This window comes from Lycorma delicatula, chromosome 10, assembly GCF_047948215.1.
Source record: "Lycorma delicatula isolate Av1 chromosome 10, ASM4794821v1, whole genome shotgun sequence".
NCBI lineage: Eukaryota > Metazoa > Arthropoda > Insecta > Hemiptera > Fulgoridae > Lycorma > Lycorma delicatula.
In genome coordinates, this window is record NC_134464.1 from 101,809,330 (window position 1) to 101,822,349 (window position 13,020).

General features: G+C 35.0%; 1 long non-coding RNA gene across 3 annotated transcripts in view; it reads left to right on the forward strand.

Annotated features, from left to right (window-relative positions):
* The window catches only part of LOC142331393 (uncharacterized), a 112,497-nt gene that overhangs the window by 92,703 nt on the left and 6,774 nt on the right, over nucleotides 1-13,020 (forward strand). The window lies entirely within an intron of this gene.

Genomic DNA, 13,020 nt, shown 5'->3' on the forward strand with positions numbered 1-13,020 from the left:
CTATTTGGTTACAGATTTCCTCTTTAAAGTTTTCTGCTTTTGCTTTGTATTCACTGTTGATATTTTTTAAAGAAATTACAATGATTTTTTTTATCAAAAAATTAAAAATCTTAAGAAATAGTACATTAGTTCTAAAATTACTACTATTTTATATAAATAATGTTAATTTATTCTGTCATAACAAACAACACTAATATTTCATTGTGTTACTAAGATTAATGAGTTAAATTTAAAAAATATTACAAAAAAACAATATTTGGAAAGAAATGTAATGATCGTAAAAAAAGTCATTAATTTTCTAAAAAAAAAAAAAAAACAAATTGCTGCTGTAAATGAATCTGATTAATTTTTTTTAACTGTAAATGATTAATTTTTTGCAATTAATCATTATCTAATGTCACAATAAATAATATACTTATAATTAAAGAAGTAAAACATACCTTTTTTTTCTTCTCCTCCCCCGGGTCGGTTTAACATTCAAGTATAATTCAGCCCAAGGGAGTGTTCTTCTGACTTTAATGGGGCTCCCCACCAACCAGCTGTATGCCGGCATGGCAGATTGGCCCGCCAGTTCTGTATCTTTTATTTATTCATCTTTGCCATGCCTCTTAGTTGGTAGGACAGGGGTAAACCCGAGCCCGGCTATGCCGTTGCCAAGAGTCCCTGCCCAAGCAGCTGGGACTCGGTCTTTTCACTCTTTTTTTGGCATCAATAACTGCTCCACTCCCGGAAGTCTTACTCTTTTGTCACCAAAATTTGCGTCACCAAGTTTTCAATTTCTTCCACTCATTAGCATCTCTGAGCATATATACCACTGTATTTTCTGGGGAGATCCACTCCAGCTGTGCTTGTATTTTAACCTCCTTCCATCCCAGCCATTCATAAAACATGTGGAACAATGAGTCTACAGAAGCGCAGTGGATACATTCTGGAAATTCTCTTTTCTTAAATCTGTACAAATACTCATCAAACTCACGTGGCTTGAGAGGAATTGGGAGACGTAGTAGTATACACTGTGTTTAAAAATTCGATTCCGTTATCGTTTACGAGAGACCTAAACCGACGGCAATATTTCAATCGCTTGTTTAAATCTAGAGGTTGAAGCTCTTGGACTAATCGTACGCGATACGGATGCAATTTCAATTTTTTAGCAGCTTTCTGAACACTCGAATATGACTAACCAACTTGCGTGGAAAGTTTTCATAAACTTTTCCGTGGAGAATTGAGCAAACTTGTTTTCACATTTTCTAAAACGTCATCTGTCAAGCGAGTCGGTCGACCGCTACGTTTTCTGTCGCAAACACTACCTGTCTCTCGAAATCGGTTTGCTAGCCTAGAAATTGACATTTTTTTTGGCGGAGGAACACCAACAAATTTAATTTGAAATGATTCTTTTACACTCGCATACGATTTCGTAGCAAAATATTGTTCAAGAATGAAAACTCGTTGTTCTATGGTAAAAGACATTCTGTTCGTAACACGACCGGAAACGGCACAAAAGTTTACACAGTTCAAGGAGAATCAACTCACACTGCCGTATCTATACCGGTTGAGTAGCGCTACCAACTTCGTGTCACAAAACAAAATTTCCCTTTCTTAGAAAAAAATTACCAGACATTAACAATAACTAAAAAATAACCCTGTATAATCATGGATTGTAAATATGGACTGATGTTTCTCTCACTCAAAGCATCCATAACTGTCTCCCATGGGACACTATTAAAAGCATATCGGACGTCCAGGAGAACCATCAGGGAATCCTGGTCCTCCAGGTGCCCGTCCTGCATTCCTCGATCCATCTTTTCACCCTGTAGAGTGTGGCCGTTGTAGACTTGTGTCGAAATCCAAATTGGGATTGCGAGAGCCCTCCTGATTCATCTAACTCCAGCGTGATTCTCTCAGCTAAAAGTCTTTCGTAGACCTTACCCAGTGTCGGAAGTAAACATCAGCCAAAAGGATTGGGTCCTGTGTGGATGTTTCACCTTGGGGATTAACACAAGTCTCCCCCTTTTCTATATTGACGGAAATCGGCAAATCTCCTGTGCCTCTTGTACCCTGTTTATAGCCTCTAAAATGAGCCATGGTCATCTACTTATTTGCCCTTTCAGCAGTCCACCAGAAACCCCATCTGGGCCCAGGCTTTTCCAACTACTGGTCCTCAAAACTTCCCATTCAAGTGCATCAGTGCTGAATCATCTTCGTTCACTACATACAATATCCATCTGTTCTGTTACTTCAGTTTTGAAGAGGAGTTCTATTGCTTGTATATCTTGTTCTCTGGATGATTAGGGGAGTGGCGGCGCACCAAACTTCTTCATCAACACCCGATACACCCTCCCCAGGGATCATCATCCAGTTTGGCTGCAAGTTTCTTCTAGGCCTTCGTTTGGAATTTTTGATCATAGCAAAATATGCCTTATGTATGTTTTTATGTAAAATTTCTGCCCTACCTCCCTGGATGATCACACGGGTCCACTATAGTCGACGTCTGGTCTTCATAGTAGCTGCACACAGCTCTGCAATCTCTCGCGTTCACCAGTAAACCCTTTTCATGACTTGTGGTGTCTGTGGTTTAAGACCCTCATTCTTCTCCATTAGGACACATCATCTGGATTCCTCTCCTGTATATTTCCAGTCTTATTTGCCACCGAATCCACAAAAGTTTGGTTTTGGGTCATATTTGGTTTCCATCTGCAGTTATTGATCTGAAGTGTCGGGACCTCAAACTGAATACTGAACAGGATCCTGGAGTGATCGCTCAGAAAATCTTCCTCTAGCACCTTCCAGAATCTTGGATGAAATCACCTCCAGACTAACGCAATATCAATTGCTGCACTAGCACCGTAATTTGTGAACGTCCGAACTCCCATATTGTTCAGTACTAGCATATCCATCGACCCCCAACAGAGTCGCCAATCTATACCTGCGACGGCTCAATCTTGTACCACCCACTTCTATTGATTCAGCGTTAAAATCTACTATAAGTATTACAGGTTTTGCTAATATCCTTATTTACTCTTCTAAATCATGAAGAAATTCTTCGAATCTTTCAATGTTGCAATTCGGGGAGGTAGCAACTTACAAGCCTGCACTGGTTAAGGGTGACTGCAACAAAGCTCCTTCCAATTTCCACCGCTCCAACTGCCCAGTGATGTTTTTATTATTGCAGGATCTTCTCTTGTGTCTGTGTCTACTAGCCATTCTCCTGATGAAATTATCCTCTTGTTTGATTCAGCAATAATTAGAAAGTCGACTGCCATGTCTAACACAGCCTGCCAATCAACATCATGTGTAACCACCCATCTATTAACATTAATTTGGAAAAATTCATGATTTATGTAACTGACAACCCTAGCTTCTGGTCCAGTGTCCTACACTTCCACAGTTATAGCATAAGTCTACACGATTGGGTCCCTTACAGAATCTCGCCTTATGTCCTACATTCCAGCAATGGTAATATCTTATGTCATCAGTCCTAGCCTCTATATGGCAAGAGTGCCACCCCACTTTAATTCTCTGTTTGTTTTCCAACACCTTAACTCCTCTTATAGGCAGCATCACCGTGGCCTTCTGTGTCTCACCAAAGGCTAGTTGTAATCCGTACACTTTAACCGGAATATCTGGGGCCCCACTTCTTTACTAACTGTGGCCTGAACCTCTTCTATACTGGTATAGAAGATGTCAAGATCCTTCACACGGAATGAAATCATTCTAGCATTATGGAGCCCTTCTCCAACCACCGCATTTTCCATTTTCATTCCCAAATGTCTTATCACATCCTTACACTTCTAAGTTGAATCAATCACTCGGATCTCCATAGTATCCATCGCCCTTGCTCTCTTTATGGACAGAATATCTCTGCCCGCTCTTCACCGAAACTATTCTTGACTTGTTTTAATAGGTCAGCATTCATCGTCCCTGGTTTCCTAATCATCACAATCGATGTAGCCAGCCCTTGGAGAACTCATTTCTTGGGTTCTTCCTTAATGAGATAGAGTGGCCATTTGCCCTCCATTAACTTCTCTCTTCCCCAGTTTTCAGTTATTATTTTTCAGACTCGTCATTTGGCGGCTATGAACACAGTTCTTGTTTTGTCTGTATTCCCAATCATGTACAGTGCTTTGCTGATTTGCCTAACCAATTCATCATTCTCCTCTTCTACCACAATCGCAAATACTGTGCTTTTGTCTTCGTCTTTGTTTTCTTAGTTTAACATTTCGATACTCCTAGAGTTTCTAACAATGGTATCACTCAGTATAGGCATTCCAGTGTCCAGGCACCTTCCCATACCCGGAGCCAAATCCCTAATCATGTCAGTGTATGGACTTTTCTTCCATTTTCCTTTAGGGACCAGGAAGACACACAATCCCTCAATTACTGCCCCCAGAAGCCACATAATACCTCCACCTTTTGATAAAGATCTTTCTGCCATTTAATTTCCATGACATCCTCCAGATCACATAAGACACCAGACTGTAGTGCTTTCTCAACCTTCTCACGATTCTTAGCCATTGTTTGAGTACTCCTGTCGTCTCATTTCCTTGGTCACTTCCATTTGTGCTCACCCAGTTTGGGTAGGACTGTCTGATATAGAGATTTCACCACTACTTCCACATCTTTCGCCATCCCTAAGATTGAGTAGTTGCACTCTTTTATTTCGGTTTTAGTGTTTGTGTTCTGCCAGATCAACATAATCATACGATGTATCTGCAACAGAAGATGATCTAAATCTGTACCATCCGACATGTCGCTCTCATTACTGTCAAGCACATCTACTTTCCTCTTGAACGACTGCTCCTTTGACTCCACTTTTTTCTTTCCAGGATCACTGACACCACTGATTGTGTGCCCTGGAGTTTTGTCTTTCTTTTTTTTTTTTAATCAGGATGGTCCTATCGCAGTAAGATCACCAGAATTTTTGCTCATGTCGAATTCTCATTTCTTGAGAAAATAACAGAAATAAAATTACATCTGTGAACATAATGTAATTAGTAAAGCTACGAACAAAGGCTATCGCTTTGATAAGCAAGCTGCATAAATAAAACTAATAATTAATTCGATTCATTCAACTAACCCGATAAGATAACAAAGTCTTCTTTAAATTTTATTTATAAATAATAAATTAAAAAAAAAAAAGTGTTATCAATAGATAACAACCACCTGTCTTCTAAAACTCATAACACTAATCCACACACGCCAGCTAGCGACAAGTGAATTTAGTCCTTATTATATATAATTATATTATTAAAAAACAGTGTAAAAAATCAATCCATCATTCAAATAACTCATATATTGTAAAAAAGCATATCCAATATCCTAATCCCAATATTTGTTGTAGAGTCCAATAAGAACTCTACACAACGAAAAAGCAGAACATGATAAAAATACTACCTTACTCAGCACAGTCCAACTCCTAACTCTAAGTAAAACACGTGTATCTGTATTTGTAACCAAGTTAGTGAATGAATTTACATAATAAAAAGTAATGAAATAGCTTCCCTGACGCTAAAAGAAACTTCCTTTTAAATAATACTATACTCTGTCATTTCATTCAATGAATTTTAATTGGTACACTCTCGATCTAATAGATCATGGTAATTCAGAAATTTTATATTTTTGCAACCAATCTTCCGATTTTCAAAATTCAAATGGGGTATTAAAATTTGTCTATCAAAATGGGGTATTAAAATTTGACCGATTGCTTTCAAATTTGCCAGATACATTCCTGTTATCCTAAGGAAGATTTTAAGCCACAGATCAAGGCTCTATCTCCTTTGAACGAGTGGTCCAGGGGTGGAGCCCTCTTGAGTAGATGGTAATGGCAACTGAAGCGAACTCTGCAGCTACGGGGTAGGCTCTGAGAAGCCCGTGTGTTGACTTCAGGGATTGCCTGGGCTCAAGGGTCCAGGTTCTAAATAGATGGGCCAACTAGTCCAGTTTAAAATTACCTCTTTTCAATGCCACCGACTAGAAATATTTTTATTAATTTTTTAAATAAATGATGAAGTCCATAAAAATAATTCTATAAATAAAAATTGAAATTAGAGAGAATGACATCATTTAGTTAAAAAATTAATAAAAATATTTCTAGTTGGTGGCATTGAAAAGAGGTAATTTTAAACTGGACTAGCTGGCCTGTCTAGCCAGAACCTGGACCCTTTAGTCTAGGTAATCCCCGAAGCCAACTCAGGGGCTCCTCAGGGCCTACCCCAGAGCTGGCTTCAGTTGCCATTACCATCTACCCAGAGGGCTCCACCCCTTCAACAGAGATGGGGGCCTTGATCTGTGGCTTAAAATCTTCCTTAGGATAACATGAATATATCCAGCAAATTTGAAAGCAGTTGGTCAGTTGGTTCTCGCATGACAGAAATTCTTTAATACCCCATTTGAATTTTGAAAATCATACGATTGTTTGAAGATATATTATTGGACCACCCTATTACACCTCTCTCAACAACATCCCCAGGAGCACCCCATTTGTTTCCAGTTGATAGTAATGATTGGTTTATCCTCCCATGAGGTGCTCACATACCTCACCACTCTAGCCTCACAAGCAGCCCCCACTGGAAGTCCATTGTTGTTAAACAGAAATTTAATATTATTTTATTTAATGTAAATTAATTCTATTATTTTTGTATAATTATTCATATCATTCAGTTCAAACCCAGCTGAGATAGTGTGTGTCTTCATTACTTTTGTAAAAACATCGTAATAAAATGCTGCGTTTTGTTTACAAAAATTTCGCACTATATTTTTATTTTTTGATTTTCTGTTGTTAACGGAATTTGTTTATTTTGTCTATTACAATAATTTTAACGTAGAATAGTATTATAATTTCACTTTCTTATCGTGGAAGGTAAAAGCAGTAGGACGTACAAGAAAAAAATTGCACTGAGAAAACCTACTCATAGCCAGACGAGAGAAGTTACCCGCTGGTTTGGTCTAGTGGTGAACTTCCCGAATAATAACTTCCTAGAATAATCTTCCCGAATCAGCTGATTTGGTAGTCGAGAGTTCAAGCGTTCAATTCCTAGTAAAGTCAGTTAGTTTTATACGGATTTGAATACTAGATCGTGGATACCGGTGTTCTTTGATGATTGGGTATCAATTAACCACACATCTCATCTTAGAAACGGTCGACCTGAAAGTGTACAAGATTACAACACTTAATTTACATTCATTCACATCATCCTGATTCATCCTCTTAAGTAACATCTTCGGTGGTTCTGGAGGCTAAACAGATAAAGAGAGAGACGAGAGAAGTCCAGTTTAATGTTTTTGACTTTATGACGAAGGAAGCACAAGGTGGACCTATCCTTCTTAAACAAGTTCAAAAACGAGTCGTCCAAGCTACGGAAATTTCACTTAGTAGTGTTCAAAAAATTTTAAACGAAGCAAAAACAAATCCCAATAAAAGCTATTACCATCCTAAAAGATTAGTAGTATAAAAAAACTAAAACTATTAAAAAAGCGAATGGTGTATGGTACCACGCTTATTCCGTTCACGTTTTTAGGTTAGCTCTAGGAGCTAGTTAGGACACTAGTCGCTAAACTGTTTCGTGGCTCAGTAGCAGTTTGTGGCACATATATTCGGTCTTATACATTAGGGCGACCGAATGGGGTGGTGGCGGAAGAAATGCCAAGCAAACCAATAAAACCAATTTCTCTGGAATCTTTAATTAATAATGCCATTGAAAATATCGTTGTTAACGTAAATAGCAATAGCGATGATAATTATTTAGGTTATTGTGATTTAAATATTGGCGGTAATGATAAAAGCGATGATGAATTATTCAGGAAGGAAACATTGCGATTTGATTTCGTAAGTAGTAGGTCAGATCAATGTTCGTACTTAGTATAGTACTTTCCGCACCACCACTAATGTTCTTTCTTCTACGTCAATCTCTTACCCTTCAAACTTATTGTGGTTTGCAACAAGCTCTAATTATGTGTCCACATACCCACAGTATTTCAGGCTTAAAGCCTATCCACCTTATGTTGTGTGTGCCAACTTCGCATTGGAAATATTACAGCACTATCCACCTTATGTTGTGTGTGCCAACTTCGCATTGGAAATATTACAGCATGACGATTTTTTTGATCGGATTGTATTTAACGACGAGTCACCATTTCATCTTAGTGGAAAATTAACACATATAAATCCCGTATATGGGGGTTAGAAAATCAGCATGAAATTTACAATCAGATAGGGACTCCCAAAATTAAATGTTTTCTCTTCAATAACCCGAAAATAAGTTTACTAGTCGTTATTTTTTGTTTAGGTAAGCGTAAAAGGATTTGCTTATTCGGATATACTATGTACTTGCCTTATTCAATTGAAAAATGGATAAGAAAATGTTATGTTCCAATATGGTGGGGCACTTCCTCACTGGCATAACTGTGTATGAGATTGATTGAATGACGTTTCTGTCGCCCGCTGGGTTGGTTGGAATGAATCCGATGACTAACTAGTTTGTAATTGCCTCTAATGATCCGATCTGACTCCATGTGATTTTTTCTTTTGGGGTTTAATAAAGGATTTTCTGCTTTTACACTCCACTACTTATCTACCCGATTTGAGGCACAAGGTTGAAGGATGACTTCCATTACTCCAGTCTTATTGATTAAAGTATGGAATGAACTCGCCTATCGGCTGAAAGTGTCGAATAATTTACCGCCTTGGTTTAATACCTCGGTTGTGTTTAAATTATTCTATGTATTATTTTTATTCCCTAGTTCATTGAAATAAATAAAAGTCTTTGTTTTGGTTATATCCCAAATTATTTTCTTTGTAATCCTTGAACTTTTAATTCATATATATAAAACTTTATGTTAATTAATTATACATTGGTAACAAACACATGTTGAGTCTTTGAAGGATGGAACTTTCTTTTTCTGTTTAGCCTTCGGAACCACCGAAAGGTATTACTTCAAAGAATGAATGAGGATGGTATGAATTTAAATGAAGTGAAGTCTTGTACAGTCTCAGGTCGACCGTTCCTGAGATTGCGGTTAATAGAACCCAACCACCAAAGGATGGAACTTCTTCCCCTATCTTCCCCTACGGGGTTCAGGATAACTAAGTATATTCCCGTGTAAAATGTATTCTATTTTACGGCATTAACAAAAAGTCAGAAAAAAGTGATAAATAAAAAAACGGGCAATCTGATCATTTATTTAACATTCATAAATGTAAATCATACGGACTGATATGTAGCTATTAAAAAATGTTAACTTAGCCATATATTTATACTAATATGAAAAAGAGTGGTCACATATTTCAAAAAAAAAAATTACAATATTTATCTCTCTTAAACTAGAAACAAAAAAAATGTTTGTTATTAACAAAACAAACCTCAGTTTTCATGAAATGATCATTATGATGTTTCTGTTGTCATTTTTAATAAATTCCAACAGATTTAAACTTTTTTCCAACGAATTTAAAATAAAATTTGAGTAAATTTTTTTTCAGAAATAATTTCACGCTATCAGTGAGCTTTTAAATAATATTAATTAAAATAAAAACTGAATTGTTTTGTACTGCATTAATCGTATGTATGCTCGTATAATTTTGTTTAATGTATTATTAATTATTATTTTTTATCTACAATCAATCACATATTTAATCTGCTAATTTACTAGTCTAAATTTAAAAGAATTTTATTTTTTACTTTACGATTAATCGTGTATTTTCGTACAATGTTGTGATCAAGATTTTCTCCGAATAGCACAGCTACCCAATCTTGACGTGATCTATGTGTATATAATATATAATATATTTATTCCTTATTCAATTGTTATTATTACAAAAATAAGTAAAATAGATTGTAATTGTTTATTACTGATTATTAATTTAACAGGTATTGGGTTCGATTCTCTGTAGGGCTTGGTAATATTATGTTAGTAAAAATATTATCCCATTTACAGGTAAAAAAATTACGGTATTTGGAAAGTAGAAAATAAAATTACAGAATTCAATTTATTACAATTCTTTTTTCCATTATTTTCTTATTACAAAAAGTCTTAAGAAATGTAATAGGTTTAAAAAATAGTTTTATCACAGTTATACAATTTATAGTTTTAACACAGTTTTATTACAAGAATATATAATATCAACAATAAATCTTTTTGTGTTACTATGGTTTTAGCAAAAATTCTGTTTATTAATTTTTTTAAACAATTGAGAGTTTATTATTTTCATATTTGATGCAAAAACATCACTACGATCTTTTTTACTCCAATATATATAGGTATAATTTTACATTGGCAGATTTTTTGTTTTGAAAGTTTTAACTTTTCTGTTAAGATTTCATAACTAAAAGTCTGTCAATATTAGCTGAAATATGAGTAATTTTGATTTAGAATTGGCAGATTCTTGTTTCTGAAAAAAATTTTAATTTTAATTTGAAATTTCAAAACCAGCTTTACCGACAAGTCAAAAATTAAGATTATAATTTATTCCTGTAATATATAGCTATCCATATACTATCCTACCCATAAGTATGGGCAGATTTTTTGTTTTGAAAGTTTTAACTTTTCTGTTAAGATTTCAAAACTAAAAGTCTGTCCAGGTTGGGCGTCTAGCAAAAAATAAGTTTGGTTTAGAGTTAGATTTATACTAGATTACCGTTTTTGTTGATTTAAAAACAAACATTTTCGTTTTCAAGATCGTTCGTTAATTTTTTATTTCTTTCTTTTGCATATCATACATGGAGAAAACCGCATAGTTGTCCCATGTAGAAACGCTGCATTCTATGTCTTAAGTTATCTCTTTTAACCATTATAATTTTGTTTTTTCTCTACCGCATATTATCTTATGATTATATTCCACCTCCTTTTATTACAAAATTAATTAAAACTTTATATTTTAAAACTGAATTTAGCATATTTAACTGGCCTGTCACCTTAAAAACTTATTTAATTTATTCATATAAAACTTATTCGTATTTAATCAGATCACCTCATTTTAAACAAACCCATCACACAAAATTTCATTGGTCTATATACCTTTCCTTTCTTTTTTTCTATTGTCCACGATTTGCTGACACAAAACCCTACAAACAGCTATTTTAAAAAATATCTTTTTAATTCTAAATCTGTTTTAATACTAGCCGACTTCTTTTTTGTATGAAGCTCTTCTTTATGGATATCTCTTGCGTAATACCTAAAAAAGGTTGCAAATGTTTTGAGTATATGAAAGTTTTGTGTATGTGTGCGCTCGCGTGCGCGTGCTAGCGTTAAATAATAAATATTACGTACTAAATTGCATTTTTTTTTTTTACAAAATTATAGATTCTATTATTTCTGATGTGGTTTTAATTCATATATTAAATAAATGATTCAATGAACCATGTCGTAATAATGAAATGGAAAATAGATCAGCATCTCTGTTTATTCTTGATTTATTCAAGCTCTTGATTATAACAAAAATTAAAGCTATCGTAGAAACAGTAAATATAATTTAACACATCGGGTGAACAATAATAGTATTAGTGATTTAATTAGTTATAATATCTCTTGGATGAGATGTAAAAGCGTTGGTTTAACACCTGAACCAAATAACAAAATCCTGACGTGGACACCACGTAACTTCCTTTTACGCCTATTAAGTTATATACAATTTTTTTAAAATGAAAAGTACATCATATTTTATTTCATTGCAACTGATATTTTTTTCATTTTCTTTTTTTTTTATTATTCATCGTAAAACCTTTTTACAATCGGAGGTTAATAATTATTAATAAAATCAATATATTTAAAAAGAATAAAATTAAAAAAGGAAGATGAAGTCCGATTCGGACCGATGTGACTTCCCATTTTTAAGATCCAAATATTTCATTAATTAAAATTTTATTTGGGTATAACTCTGGAACCAATGAAAATAAGTACCACTTACGTTGATATATCGTTGAGAATCTCTCAATGAGGGTTTATTACTGCAGTTAAGAAAAAGTCCAAAATCCAAATTTGTTTGGATTTTGAGCTTTTTTGAACACTTTTGGTTCAGCCAAATGCAATCAAAAGGGAAGGTGAACAATTAGATGTTATAACAGTCCTAAATCTAAAATTTCAACTCCTACGGCTAATCGTTTTTGAGTTATGCGAGATACATACGTACGTACAGACGTCACGCCGAAACTAGTGAAAATAGATTCAGGGATGGTTAAAATGGATATTTCCGTTGAAATCTGGAAACCGAAAATTTTCGCGATTACATGTACGAAGTACAAGGAAGAAAAAGGAAGATTTTAGTAGCGCACAGCCGTAGATTAATTTCCTATTTTTCCCCTTGACAGTATTGTTCAGACTTATGTTCCAAATCAGTGTATGTTATTAAAAATTTATTTAAGGACTTCAAAATTTTAAGGTCTTTCTTTCAGTTCACACTCAGCTCCTGACGATTCAGCGGCAGCATACAGTTTACACTGTATGCACTTTCGGATGCACTCGGCACCTCACGATTCAGCGGCTCTGTACACACAATATAAGCCGGCTCCGCACTACATTCAGGCAGTTTTCTTTCAGCCTTCTTCCATCATCAGCTTTCATGAACTCAACAGTTCAAACTTGCAAAATATAATATATAATCGTATATCCTTAACAATTTATCGTTTATTAAATGTTATATCTAAAAAGTCATCAACCACCATTAACAAAAATGGAAACTCCTGACAACTCCTAGAAATAAAACTTTTTGTGCTTTGTAATTTACTAAATGTGATTCTGTAGTTGCGGTTCAACGTTTGTTCCGTAAAAAGCGATCTCCGAAGTGAAAAATAACATTCATCGATGAGATATTTGGTTTTAAACAAATGGATATCTGTGTAAAGGGTAGAATATGCGACGACCGTGTCAGCAGTTTTACCTGCGTTGTCCTAAAAAATCTGTTAGAAAGGCCAGCTGGAAACTGCGATTATGATAATGACAGTGTGAAATGTTTTAAAACGCTTAGAGCAAGTTGTGAACCACAATAAGTTTGTCCTTGAAGCGTTTCCATAGAGACAACATATTTTCGGCGGT